The 14,918-nt window shown below is 43.5% G+C and overlaps 1 protein-coding gene across 1 annotated transcript in view; it reads right to left on the bottom strand.

Annotated features, from left to right (window-relative positions):
• The window catches only part of LOC137423107 (uncharacterized), a 138,922-nt gene extending 130,852 nt beyond the window's left edge, over window positions 1-8,070 (bottom strand). The window contains exon 1 of the mRNA XM_068109921.2: window positions 7,922-8,070. The gene's annotated coding sequence lies outside the window, so the exon portion shown is untranslated. The remainder of the gene's footprint in view (window positions 1-7,921) is intronic.
• Between the last annotated feature and the right edge of the window lie 6,848 nt (window positions 8,071-14,918).

Here is a 14,918-nt window from a genome sequence, read left to right as displayed (position 1 = left end):
GATATAAAATATATGGACACTGCCATGACTTCCAGGAAAGAAGTTGGAATTTCAAACAAGGTGGATCTGGGGTGAATTAGCGGGGGTAGAAAAGATCAAGGTTTTGGATGGGGGAAGATAAGAGATGGAGGTGAACAGCTGTTTTAAAGAACTGGAGGGAGGAGTGGGATTGAAGGGAGTGTGGGAGTTTTTCCAGAGGCGGGAGAAAAGAGGAATGAAAGAGTGAAGGTGAGCAGAGAGCCGAGATTTCGGCAGTTTCACCATCAGAGGGTTGCTGGCAGATCTTGTGCGACCTGTAGGAATATTTGGGGGACAGAGCACAGAGAGAGCTGGGGGAGCAAGGCCGGAGAGGAGTCGGTAGAAGACAGAAAGACCACCTACCTGCCTGCGGTGAGTGAGTGAACGGCCCTCAGAGATAGCTTCATCGCGGGAGATTCCAATGATTCTGAAAGCTTTGGTTTTAACAGCGTGAAGCCGAGCTAGGTGTGAGGCAGGAGCACCGGCCCATAGGGGAGCACAGTATTCCATTGAGTTGCGGATGAAAGCCTTGAATGTGATGAGGAGCTCAGGTGTGCCGAGGAAGGACTTCGCACGACGGAGGATGCCCAGTCGGCGACTGGCTTTGGAGGCCAGCTTGGAAATGTGGTTTTCCCAAGAAAGATCATGGCAGATAGTGAGACCCAAAAGCTTGAGCGACAGAACTTCTTGGAGAGGATTGTTGAGAAAGTAGATGGGAGGGTTGTCCAGTCGATCTTTTCGGAGAGACATAGTAAGAGTGTGAGATTTGTCAGGATTGAAAGACATGTTCCACTTGTTTGACCAGTCTGTGATTTTCTCCAGGTCTTCAGAGAGTGAGGAGGCTGCAGACTGCCGATCTGAGGGAAGAGGATGGAGCGGCAGAGAGTGGAGTCATCAGCGAAGAGATAGATAGGATTTTCCAGAGAGTCGGAGAGATCATTGAATAAGACCGGAAAAAGCACAGGGCCCAGAACACTGCCTTGGGGAACTCCAGCCTGAACAGGAAGGGGAGATGAGAGAAATCCATTCAGGGCCACACATTGATTACGACCAGAGAGGAATTCCGCAAGCCATGCATGGAGATTTCCACGGATACCATAGGATGAGAGTTTGGTGAGCAGAGCTGGGTGCCAGACCGTATCGAAGGCACGTGATATGTCAAGGGAGACAGCTCTGATTTCCTGTTTGGCATTGAGGACCTCCATCCATTGTTGAGACAGCAGAAGCAGCAAGTCCAGAGTAGAGTGACCTGGTCTGAAACCAAATTGATGATCAGAGATCAAGCCATTGGAGAAGAGGAAAGATTTCATTTCTGAAGCAATGATGGATTCCATGACTTTGCTGATAATTGGGAGCAGGCTGATTGGTCTGTAGTTGCAAGGATCTGTTTTTGCACCTTTTTGTGTAAAGTGGTAATGTTTGCTGATTTCCAGGATGCTGGCAGATGACCTTGAGCAAAAGAGAGGGTGAAAAGAACAGAGAGAGGGTGAGATAGAGCGGAAGAGCAGGATTTTAGGACCCGTGGGCTGATGCCGTCTGGTCCATTTGCAGAATCAGAGTCGAGGTTCGACAAAAACTCCTCCACCTTGTCAGGAGAGAAGGACACAGAGTCCAGGAGCAGTTAGTTGGGTTCGACTGGGAAAGGTGGGAACAGAGAGAGATAGGTTTGGGACTAAAGATTTTGAGGCAAACACAGAGTTGAGGCATTCGGCTTTGTCACGTGCGATGTCAACTGTGTAGGCATTTGAGGTAAGGTAGGGGATGGAAGGGGAACAAACACCAGAAACGGATTTGACCAGACGCTACCAGGATTTGGAGGAAGGAGACAGGTTTGAGAGTTCATTCTTGAGTGTGGAGAGATAGTGCTTCCTGGCACTCCTGAGGGTAGACACACACTTTTTCCGAGCTTGGTGGAAGGAACTGAGATTGCCTTCAGTTGGATTAGCCTTCCAAGAGGCAAAGGCAAGTTGTTTCAGGGCAACAGACTCACCACAAGATTCAGTGTACCATAGACGGGAGGAAGGGTAAGACAACTGAAGACGAGATCGGATAAATCTGTGCATGAGAGAGAGCAGTTTGCTTTGGAAGAATTCCTAGGAAGAATTGATGTCAGAGGCAGTGGAGATGGGAGACCAATCCAAACGATTGATGGCTGCTTGAAGACCGTCCCAGTCGGCCTGAGTGAAATGCCAGACTCGCGATGCTGAGGAGGCTCTCTGAGAATGGCCAGAGAGATGTCCACTTTGACAAGCACATGATCAGAAGAACCGATTGGAGCAGAAGAAGAGCAGCAGACATTAGCAGGGAAGTTTGTCATAATCAAGTCTAGAAGAGAAGATACTCCATTGGCTGAGATCTGGGTCGGGAAATTGACAGATTGTGTCAATCCCAGTGAGTCACAGAAGTCCTTTGCTGAGGTGCCATGACTGGTGAGAGAGGAACCCACACCCTAACCAGCTGGCATGATGACAGTTGAAGTCACCACATATGAGGAAGAGAGAGTTCAGATGAGTGGATAGAAGTTGGTCCATGTTCGCAGACAGTGAAATGTAAATGGAGTCATCACTGTTTGGAGGACGGTACAGAACACATATGAACAAAAGGTGGGAGCGGAGAGGAAGCCGTAGCCAGAGGTACTCCTCGGGGTGAGGAGGAGAGAGGGCAGTGCAAGGAGAGTGAGGAAGAGAGTTTTTGATAAAGATAGCCACCCCACCACCAGGACGAGGCTCAGGTCTATCATACCGGAGGAGGGAGTAACCAGGAAGAGATATTAAGGAATCAGAGACATCTTGAAGGAGGAAAGTCTCTGTTAAGCAGATCAAGTCTGGATTGTCAGAAGCAACCTGTATGGAGAGATCAGTCAGGTTTGAGCGAAGGCCCCGGATGTTTGAGGTCCATACCATTAATGAAGAGAGAGGGGGAGCATCGGGTACAGGACAGGGGAGGGGAGGAGTAGGGTAAGATGATGGATGAGAGGGGGACGTAGGGAGAGCAGTTGATAGTGTGTCAGAGATTACAGAAGAGTTCCAAGAAAGGGAAGGATGAGGAGGATGAAAGGTTTGATGGTGAAGGGATGAGGCACAGTGAGGGGTTGTTTTAGGGGGGGCAGAGGAAAGTAGAAGGTTGGGTGGGGGTGGGGGTGGAGGTATGAGATAGAAGGGAGACGAAGTGGGGAGGAGGCAGCTTTGAGGAGGAGTGGGGAGGAGGGAGAATTGGAGAGGAATGGTATGGGGGGAGATTTGAAGGGGAGGAGTGAGGGGGGAGTTTAGGAGGGGAGGGGAAAGGGGGGCGTTTAGGAGTGGAGGGGCAAGGGGGGAGTTTAGGAGTGTAGGGGCAAGGGGGGGGATTTGAAGGGGAGGGGCAAGGGGGGAGTTTAGGAGGGGAAGGGCAAGGGGGGAGTTCAGGAGTGGAGGGCCAAGGGGGGAGTTTAGGAGTGGAGGGGCAAGGGGGTAGTTTAGGAGTGTAGGTGCAAGGGGGGGGATTTGGAGGGGAGGGGCAAGAGGGGAGTTTAGAAAGTGGATGATTAATGAAAGATGAACATTGATTACAAATTGGGTTTGTTGTAATTTTCAAGTTAGCAATCCGATTCAGAACGATGGAGGAGGGGTGGAATGAATGTGAATTTAGACCATGTAGTGAGGGAGACGTATAAGAGATTGAATTTCTTTTTTTTGACGTGGAATGAGTTGGAGAGGAAATTGAAAAAAGCCTTTTAAATAGGAAGAAAAACAGCGTGTTGTAATATACCACTGAATAAAACACTGAAGGGGAAAGTTTAAACATATTTAAATAATATTTAAACAGAACCGTGAACAATCTTACATGCACAAAATACCAACGGGGGGAGGTCCGAGAGGGACCACCACGAGTCATGTGAACAGGGAAAAAGGTGGATGGCAAGGAGATAATGGGAGCGGGGCGAATAGCACACCTGGACAGAAAGTACAGGATGAGACAACAGCACATGTGGAGAAAGGGAAAAAAATGTTTTTGGTTTTTTTTTTTTGGTTTTTTTTTTGGGGGGTGGGGGGTGGGGATTTAAAACGTTCGACAAAGAGTATTATGTTCGGGGTAGAAGGGAAAAAACTAAGAGCCAAGCAAAACACGATGTAGGGGACTTAAGTTAACAAACACCGACGGAGATACAAGGCCGCGCACGCGGAGCAGAACACGATTAATTAATTACGAGTTACAGGAAATTCAAACCAAAACTAACTATAAACAAACAATAACGCATGGACGATAAAATAACGAGTTGAAATTTGACAAACACATGAATGAAAAAATAACCGCTTTGGATGCCCGGAGAGAACCAAGCCTCAAGGTCGGAAGCTTCAACAACTAGGCCGCGTGGCACGAAATACTCGACTATTTTATACAGGTATGAAAGATTAATACAGATAATCTACCGAGGGACAGGCAAAAGGTACACACACGTAAGATAAATATAGTTTCGACAAAAATACAAATGTGACAATTACTTAACTTCGAGCGTGCGTGAAGATCGTGGAACAGTTTCGAAAAACCGTGACCGCCCCGACAAGATCTCAAAGGTTTTCACATTCAGTTCTTTCAAAGAGCATGGTACTTTCAACAATGATTTGCTGAGTCACTTTAAACCTAAACACTAAATGGCTTAACTTTAAATGCTATCAACAATTTAGTTTTAAGTGCTACACAAAAACAAGGTACATTTTCCGTATAGTAATAAGAATGAAGTTTTGGAGTGTAAAAAGAAACTCGGGAACGAGTCATCTATTTATACAGTGCCTTAAGCGATCTTTCTTAAACTATGTTGAAAAAAATATGTTTAATAAACATAATAACATAAATTACATCTTTACAGCAAGAGACCCATAATATTGTTATGAATTTTTGGGTAGGGCATATTTCAGTCCAGGTAGATCTGCATAGGTAGGTGCTTCGACTGTCGTGATAGGGAACCTCACCTGTAATAAGTTTGTTTCGGCAGTTTGTCGGATTAAGTGTATAATTGTGGTCATACAAGGATGGCTTTGTGATAAGTACAATAGGGATTAAGCTAATTCCCCGGTGTGTCAAACCTGTGAACATCCATGTGTCCCGTATGGCAACGCACATAGACACGTAGATTAGGAATCCATCCCCATTAATTAATTCCTCCCCCCCCCCCCCCCCTTATTATAAAACTCACCGAAAGCCAGTTTGGGGCACTGCTGATGGAGCCACAGCCAGCCACATCACCAGCTGGCATGGCAACACACATCGAGCAGGCAGGCTATGGACACGCCCCGAGGGGCAGCAATTGGTCAGGGCAAAAGCAAGAAGCAGCTCGCTGAGTGGTGAAGCAAGAGCAAGGGAAGCGAGAGAGTTATTGGCCATCAAACGAATGGCATGAGAGAGAAGTGATGCGGCCATTGGTGGAGGGTTGAGCCTGTAATGTTGGCCGAGAGGGATTGGCAGAGAGAGAGATGACGTCAAGAGGGATTGGCAAAAAGCAGAGGAGACCGACATTTTCTCTCTCTCGTCCCTGCTCGTTGAGATAGACGTTGGTGCCTGGACATCGCTCGTTCTTGCCCTCACGCCTTCCTTCACCTCAAGCCTGTCTCCTTTCTGACCCGAACATTGAGTGTATCGCAGACCGTGCCAAATCCGGGAGGAGATTGCACGGCTGTGGAGGTGGGTTGCACGCCCGCTCGCTCACTTGGCGCGAGAGGTTTTATCGAGGCCTGGTGAATGGTGGCGCATCGAGGCCTTTCTTCCTGCCAACCGGAGGTGCAGTCGGACGACTGTGCTTGCAGCCTGACCATCCCTGACGATCCATAACACTGCAGCCAGACAGAGCTAAGCCGCACCACGCAGAGCACAACGGTTTCTTTTGATTAATTCTTCTCCTGTGTTTGTTTTTGAAGTGAGGTATGTGGGATCCCAACCTAATATTTTATTTACCGGCACGTATCATTGTTGTCGGGGTGCGGCAATAAAGCCGTGTTTATTTTTGTACATAAAATCCGCCTCGGTTTGAGTTTCTTTTCAAAGGGTGAAGACGTCACCCAGGCCATCCAGGTAGTTCGGTATTCTTCTCCTCATCGCATATCATTCGCCATCAATTGGATAACGCCTCAAAGTAAGCTCGATTGCTATCCGTGATTTCCCAGTCTTCACCGAGGGCAATCACACGACAAAATTGAATAAAATCTTGATGCAAATAACAAGTTACACTATCTGTCGGTTTTGATATTTAATTGTCTTCATTTAAATAATACATAAACAAAAAATAAATTCGCTTTTTTGCCACTTTCCAAATTCCAATACATGTTCAGCACAGGACTAGTACTCGGACTTGGACTCGGAATGCCAAGTACTTTGGATTCGGACTCAGACCTTAGACCACAGGAATCGGATTTGGATTCGAACCAGGTGGACTTGACTACAACACTGATAGTATGGGTACCTCACTATAGTTAAGAGTTAATTATGTAGTGTAACCTTTTCCACAGGCAGTTAGAGATTCAAACAGGATGGCTTGTTATGGCGCAGCCCATAGGGCAACGCCATCTGGAACAGTGTTTGTCTGTCCGTCCAGTAGTGTTTGCATGTATGCATGTATATGTATGTATGTATGTATTTATGTCCCTTCCGCCGGCATTTTGCAGGTTATCCCTTTAAAATTCGCTTTCTCTGCAACTGTTGGTCCGATTGACACAAAATTTTCACCACAGGAGCACCTCCTCCAGTATAATTTCTAATGACAATTATGACGTTATAAGTCACGTGGTACAGGTGCCATCTTGACGAAAAACTCTGCACCTCCATATCGCTGAAACCATTTCTTGGAAAAAATTGAAAGGTGGCTCATTGTAAAGTACTCCTCATGGGGAATAATATATGTTAATGATGATGTCATAGGTGCCTTTATTATGACGTCATAAATCAACAAGTAGAACGCTTGATCCGATCAGTATGAAATTTATACAGCATGATCTAGGGATAAAGTGATCAAGAAAAAAAATTGACAGCGTCATCTGTCACGTGACTCAGCAGCCATATTGCTATGGCATAGCCCATAGTGCAATGCTGGCTGGAACAGTGTTTGTCTGTCCGTCTGATGTATGTCTGAATGTCCCTCACATACGTCCACCAATCAAAGCTGAGGATCTGGTCACATGACAGCGGGACAGCCGATCCTCCACTCAGCAGATCCAAGCCTGGCTACGCCATTGTTCGACTATCGGTTTTGTTATAGTACTGTATAGTTTATGAGTATACAAAACATGTGTATGCCTCTGGACATTTCATTTGTTGTAGCATATGTTGAATCCGACTAGACCAGCCAGTTTTGCTTACAAAACGAAGAACCTCTCTTAATCATTTGCTCTGTTTGCCTTTGAGCGACTAGGCGAGATACTTGCAAAGCGGTTGATATGGAACGACTGGCTTGGAAAGCGATGGCAAGCACTTGCTAACAGAACACACCCCTGGTTATTGGCTGAATGTGCGACTCAGGGGTGTGTTCAGTTCCCAAGCAGTGAGCTAGCACTTTCCAAGCCAGCCGTGCCTTATCAACGATTTAAAATGAAGTGCTTGCTTGAGTGCTCAAGCTCCTTGGTTAGCACTCTACAAGAAACTTGGTAACTGAACAAACCAACAGGAGAGCTATAGAGGGATAAAGGTTGGGAGAGCCAAAATCTTTAAAACGGAGGGAGCAAAACACTTTTTTATAAATATAATAAAATTAAGTTGGAGTCTAAACCAGAAAGAGTACGGTACAAAGTTGTTGTTATTAATTTTTAAAATACTCCATCATCCATCAATCAAATTCCAAAGTCACAGAACCTGACAAAGTGCTAAAGAATCTCATTTTTAAAATAGTCAAGGCAGGATTTGTCAGGTCGGGCAAGCGAAGAAATAAAAAAAAGCTTACGGAAACACTTTATCCACAGATTGTGAAGCTCTTCCAAAGACAAACGTGAATGAATTGATCTTGTGAGTGAGAGAGTCTGCAGCAACGTGTACATGGCCTCGCCAATCAATTGCCTGCTGTTCAGCCTTCGTCAATCCCATTCAAAGTCCAAAGAGCGATGGGAAATATGTGCACTTTATCAGGCTGTATGTGTGAAAACAACAGGCATGTTTATTTGTTGGAGCTGTTTATATGCTATGTTTCATAATTCAACGAACATGGTGAAAAAGATTCCCGGATATGCCAAGAAAAACTTCCTCAAGAACAATGAACTTTTTAATAAGTCCTACATGTGGTCGGATAACCTTTTAATGAACTTTTTATAAGTCATACATGTCGGATAGCCTTTTAATTAACTTTTTACAAGTCCTACATGTGGTCGGATAACCTTTTTATGAACTTTTTACAAATCCTACATGTGGTCAGATAACCTTTTAATGAACTTTTTATAAGTCATACCTGTCGTCAGATAACCTTTTTATAAGTCCTACATGTGGTCGGATAGCCTTTTATTGAACTTTTTATAAGTCATACATGTCGTCGGATAACCTTTTTATTAACTTTTTATAAGTCATACATGTGGTCGTATAAACTTTTAATGAACTTTTAAAGTCCTACATGTGGTCAGATAACCTTTTAATGAACTTTTTTAAAGTCATACATTTGGTCGTATAAACTTTTTATGAACTTTTTATAAGGGTCTTTGGGGTCTTTGGGGTCTTTGGGGTCTTCGAGGTCTTTGGGGTCTTCTGGGTATTTGGGGTCTTCGGGGTCTTTTGGGTCTTCAGTGTCTTCAGGGGCTTTTGGGGTTTAAGGGTCTTTTGGTTCATCTGGGTCTTTAAGGGTCTTTGGGGTATTTTGGTTCTTCAGGGTATTTAATGGTCTTTGGGGTCTTCAGGGTGGTTTGGGTCTTCAGGGTGTTTGGGGTCTTTTGTGTCTTCAGGGGATTTTGGGTCTTAAGGGTATTTTGGTTCATCTAGGTCTTTAACGGTCTTTGGGGTATTTTGGTTCTTCAGGGTATTTAAGGGTGTTTTGGGTCTTCAGGGTGTTTTGGGTCTTCAGGGTGTTTTGGGTCTTCAGGGTGTTTTTGGTCTTCGGGGTGTTTTGGGTCTTTCGGGTGTTTTGGGTATTCGGGGTGTTTTGGGTCTTCTGGGTGTTTTGGGTCTTCGGGGTCGTTTGGATGATCGGGGTCTTTTGGGTATTCGGGGTGTTTTGGGTCTCCATGGTCTTTTTGGGTCTCCGGATACTTTTTGGGTCTTTTGGGTCTTTTTGAGTCTTTGGGGTCTTCAGGGTGTTTTGGGTCTTTGGGGCCATTTGGGTCTTCATGGTCTCTTGGATCCTCTGGACCTTTAAGTGTATTTTGGGTCTTCAGGGTCAATATACGAGGTGTGTTCAAAAAGTATCCGACCTTTGTTCATAAAAAATACTCGTATCCAGATACAACAAACTTACACTAATCTCCTTCAAAGTAGTCCCCTTGGGCTGCCACACACTTTTCCCAACGGTTCTGCCACTGTCGGAAGCAGCGCTGGAATGCCTCTTTTGGGATGGCGCGCAGCTGGTCCATCGCATTCCGCATGATGTCTTCTCTGGACTGAAATCTGGTCCCTTTCAGGGGCATTTTCAGCTTGGAGAAAAGCCAGAAGTCACACGGAGCCATGTCGGGAGAGTAGGGAGCCTGACGAAGCACAGGTGTGTTGTGTTTGGCCAAGAAACTCTGTATCAAATGTGAAGAATGGGCGGGTGCGTTATCATGATGGAGCTGCCAATTGCCCGCTGCCCACAGGTCCGGCCGTTTGCGTCGCACAGCGTCACGAAGGCGACGCAGAACCTCTTGGTAATACTCCTTGGTGATGGTTGTGCCGTGTGGTGCGTACTCGTGATGAACCACGCCACTGGAGTCGAAGAAGACGGTCAGCATGACTTTGACATTGCTGCGGACCTGCCTTGCTTTTTTTGGCCTCGGGGATGTTGGATGCTTCCATTGTGATGACTGCAACTTGGTTTCTGGGTCGTACCCATTAACCCAGGACTCATCGCCAGTGATCACTGTGTTGAGGAAGCTGGGATCGCTGTTCACAGTCTCCAGCATGTCCTGTGTGATCTCCAAACGGAGTTGCTTCTGCTCAATCGTTAGCAGCTTTGGTACGAACTTCGCTGAGATTCTCCTGAAGCCCAAATCCTCCTTCATAATGGAATGAACGGATCCAATGCTGATGCCCACCTCGTCTGCAAGTTCTCTGATCGTGATTCAACGATCCTGCATCACCAGGGTCCTCAATTGGTCAATGACGATCTCATTTCGGGATGTTGAGGGCCTACCCGAACGTGCTTCACTCTCCACTGATGTGCGGCCATCTTTGAAGCGGTTGTACCACTCCTTTATCTGTGTGGTGCTCATTGCTTCATCCCCGAAGGCCTGTTGAATCTTGCGGATCGTTTCCACTTGGGAATCGTCAAGCTTTACACAAAATTTGATGCAGTAGCGTTGTTCAAGTTTTTCTGTCATTTTGTCAAAAACGAAAATCCGACGGCGCTCACTTACACTTCCTCACTCATCGGCGGTCTGCCGTCGAATGACAGCTTCTGCAGGTGGGAAAAAATTCACGCGTGCGCATTAGGATCGCCTACATACGTGCACCAATCAACACCTCCCTAGCTTCATTTGTTTACGCACGACAAATTAAAGTCGCATACTTTTTGAACACACCTCGTATATATATTTTTGGGCCAGCATAGTTCTAAGGAGATAGCGGTTGGCTCAATAGCATAGTGGTCTGTTGACGCGTTATCAACGGAGGTCCGTGGTTCAAGCCCCGCATTGAGTCAGATTTTTTCACACTTAGCCCCTCGCAGGAATTTGATTCCTGTTTATAAAATTATATATATATACATATATATCTGTTTATATATATTCAGTAACTTTCCAAACTCTCAGCAATAACCTGCAAAACAAAAACAAAAACAAATAAATTAAGAAAATTAATAAATCTGCAAGACACTTATTAACAACATGACATCCCAGAAAGAATCTGACAGCCGAAAAAACAGAAATCGGGCGTGGGCGCTACTTTTGATTCACCCTGAAATTGGGCACTACTTTTGACTCACCCTGTGTATATATATATATATATATATATATATATATATATATATATATATATATATATATATATATATATATATATATATATATATATATACATATATATATATATATATATATATATATATATATATATATATATATATATAAAAATAAATAAATATATATTGTCACGTCTGTAGCTCCCATTAAAACAGAAGCCTCAGCCCCGAGTAGACTTGGAGATGGGCTGAACGAACTTTTATTTCACTGGGTTAAATTAATTAATTCTAACTTCACTGTTCTCCAAGGAGATTCAATTTGGCCAAAATAACGGTGGCTCGCGGATACGGAAACGGATAGCTAAAACACGTTTTCTTACCTTTTAAAGGATTTATTTGGAACATAACCAAGGAAGAGGGCAACCTGACATTATAAACAAAACTGGAATTAACGAAGTGAGTCAAATGGATACAAGGAGGTAAATGGGAATATTCAAACTTACAGTCACGTGAAAAAGTAAGTACACCCCATGTAAAGTTTTGACTTTTTCAACATATTTCAACATACAGCTATTTGATCTTCATTTCAATAATATTGATAGATAAAGGTGATATAATATAACAAATATCATGAAACATTTACATTTTGTACTCCATTGTATAATTTGAATAAACATAAATGCAAATTTCACATGTGGAAAATGTAAGTACACCCCTACATTTATCACTACTTCAAATACCTAAAATTTGAATCAGGTGCACGAGCTCAGGTGCAAATGATTAAAACATCGTTAGTAGGCTATGAGCCAGACCCCCCAAATTGACCGGTGGGTACCATACAGATGGAGTAAGGCTCATTGTGATTTTTAGCAAGATATATGTCCCTAGATTTGAAAAAAAAGTGATAGCAGTGTATAACTCTCGGCCATCTCTGTGTTATCACCCGAAATATTATTATACGCCTGCTTCGCTTCGCCAAAAAATGTGATATTTGCTAAAATTGGAATAAATATGTTTTTAAGGACCACAGAGTGCCGAGATCGAGATCGAGATCGTATTTGTTCGAGAGATCATGATAAACCTAGAGTGTGGAGCAAGTTTGCATGCATTGTGAAATATAATGTAGCTGATGTTACAAACCTACTTTAGGATACTAGCTAATACCAAAAATTACACTGAGATACCAAAAGTAGTAGACGAATAAACCTAAAATGTTCAAAAGTTCAAATGTTCAAACTATGTTTCGTTCCAAAATATCAAAATTAGGGGGTATGGTTGAACATATTTTGAACTTTGCCAAAATATGTGCCCCAAACAACCACCATATTACAAAGTAATGATATATTCCAATGCAGTGGTTCCTTGCGAAGATTTTGAGGGGTCAAATGTTACTCTGGGAGTTTTCATTTTTGAAATATTGACAAAAATGTACAATGTGAATTCTGAACTCGAAGCGATTTCGACCACGTTTTCACTAAATTTAACATATTTTTTGTCATTATATCAATATTTTGATAAATAACCCCCACAAATGTTCTATATTTCTATTACTATTTTAGTTGGCATCCAGTATGCAAATTATTGGCACTCTGTGGTCCTTAAAAACATATTTATTCCAATTTTAGCAAATATCACATTTTTTGGCGAAGCGAAGCAGGCGTATAATAATATTTCGGGTGATAACACAGAGATGGCCGAGAGTTATACACTGCTATCACTTTTTTTTCATATCTAGGGACATATATCTTGCTAAAAATCACAATGAGCCTTACTCCATCTGTATGGTACCGACCAACCCCCTTGGCTCATAGCCTATAGAGAGGATCTTGGAGGAACCTGTCTTATTTAGTAAGGGAAACATATGAAAATCTGTTAACTAAATTGTTACCAAAAAATTTCTTCACCAATATGTTTGTAAAGGTGTGTAATAACATGTGTTAAAATGTTGAAGGTCAACTCCCGTGGGAAACCCAGTAAAAAAGCTGTTGAATTCGGGTACCGAAAAATTATTTTCGAGAATTTTTATTTTTTTAAATCGGCCCTTAAGTAACTTATGAGGGGTCAAATAAGGGTTTTTCATGATTCTGAGTTGATTGTTAACATTTATATTTCACCACAGACACTCCTTTGTGGAAAAATAATATCTAAATATATCTCATTTTCTACTTTGCAGGAAATGGAGTCTAGCAATATGGATGAAGACGTTACTCCACCTGTGCTCAATTGCTTCATCTGTGCACGCTCGGATACACCAGCTGAAAGGCTCATACAGGCAACTCCAAAGGGATACTCAACTTTATTGAAACAAGCAGAAACTGTCGAAAATGTTACTGTTGTGGAACGTATGAAGGAGGCTCAAAAGGAAGGAAAACTGAGGTACCACCAGAAGTGTAAAAATGATCTGTACAACAACTTTGTTGCAACCACCAAGAAGTCAGCTCAAGCATCAAAGGCAGAGAAAGAGTCATCAAAGTTGAAGAGAAGACGCACTACTTGTGAGTTCAGTTCATCAACTGGCTGCAGTTCTAGAAGATCACAGTCAGTTGACCTCCTGTATAAGGATGTATGCATTCTTTGCAACCAACCAGCCCAGCTCTACAAAAATAATCCAGCACAAGCTAGAAAGAAATACAGAGTGCCAGATAATTTGACTGCAGATACACTGAAGGCAAGCTTGCTGAAGACAGCACAGAGTCGCGGGGATGACTGGGGCACTGAAGTCACTGGACGCCTGGAAGGGATCAACGACTTGGTAGCAGAAGAAACACTGTACCATTTGCGATGCAAACTTATGTTTGCGAGAGGTGACAGTTTGTCCAAGACTGATGAGGAAGGAAAAAGGAAGAGAGGACAGAGGAGTATTGATGAGGAGCGAGAGGCCGTTTTTATTGAATTCTGCGAATGGTTAGACTCAGAATTAGAGCATGGGGTAATGATCATGGACCAAGTCCATGAAAAGCTGCAGGAGTTTGATCAGTCACCAGAGAAGAGCCTTTCTTATTCAAAGCATTGGCTAAAGATAAAACTTCTAGAGAAATACGAAGACACCTTGTATTTCACAACACAGGAAAGAAGGGCAGATGTACTCTGTCTCAAAGATGGCACCGACAATATTCTGCGAGCGCATCATGCTAATCTTGACCATGGAGATGAGAAGACTCAGATCATAAAGACGGCACTCAAGTTCATATCCAATGATATTGCCTTGATTGATTTAGGTCCAAAGTCATACCCCACCACACACAATATGACTGACATCGATAGTCAGCTGACACTTGTTCCTGCAAGCCTTCAGATGTTCTTGAGACCGATTGTCAAGACAGACGAAAGAGTTGCCGTTTGGGGGCAGAATTTTATTAAGGCCTGTCGACCTCGGTCTGGAGTATTGCCACACCAAATGGGGCTTGCCATACAACTTGATCATAGATTTGGGTCAAAATGTATGCTCAACAAGTTCCACCGGCTGGGATACACTGAGTCTTACACGGAGACACAAAACTACAAATACTGCTTCCTTAATAGTAGGAGTGGAGATGATGTTCCAGATACTTCTGGCACTCTTGACACCATTGTGGAGGAAACCGATGAACAGATCAATGATGAGGTTGCGGTTGATGCTGCGCTTGAGGATCAATCAGTGATGACAGCCAAAGTGCCAGCCAGTGAAAGTGAATTGTCAAGTAATGATCAGGTGGTCTTTATGGAGGTTGGGGAAACAAACAATGCAGTCACTCAGTTTGTTGGAGACAATATAGATTTAAACATTGTCATTTAAACATTTAAACGATTTTCAAGTACATTTACCATGGACGAGATACTACATTGGGTGAAATTTGGTACAACATGTTCTCAAGGAAGGCAGCGGCAGGAG

This window comes from Myxine glutinosa, chromosome 3, assembly GCF_964187855.1.
Source record: "Myxine glutinosa chromosome 3, kmMyxGlut1.1, whole genome shotgun sequence".
In the NCBI taxonomy this organism is placed as follows: Eukaryota; Metazoa; Chordata; class Myxini; order Myxiniformes; family Myxinidae; genus Myxine; species Myxine glutinosa.
The sequence above is the reverse complement of the archived record's forward strand: the minus strand, read 5'-3'. Positions and strand labels throughout refer to the sequence as shown.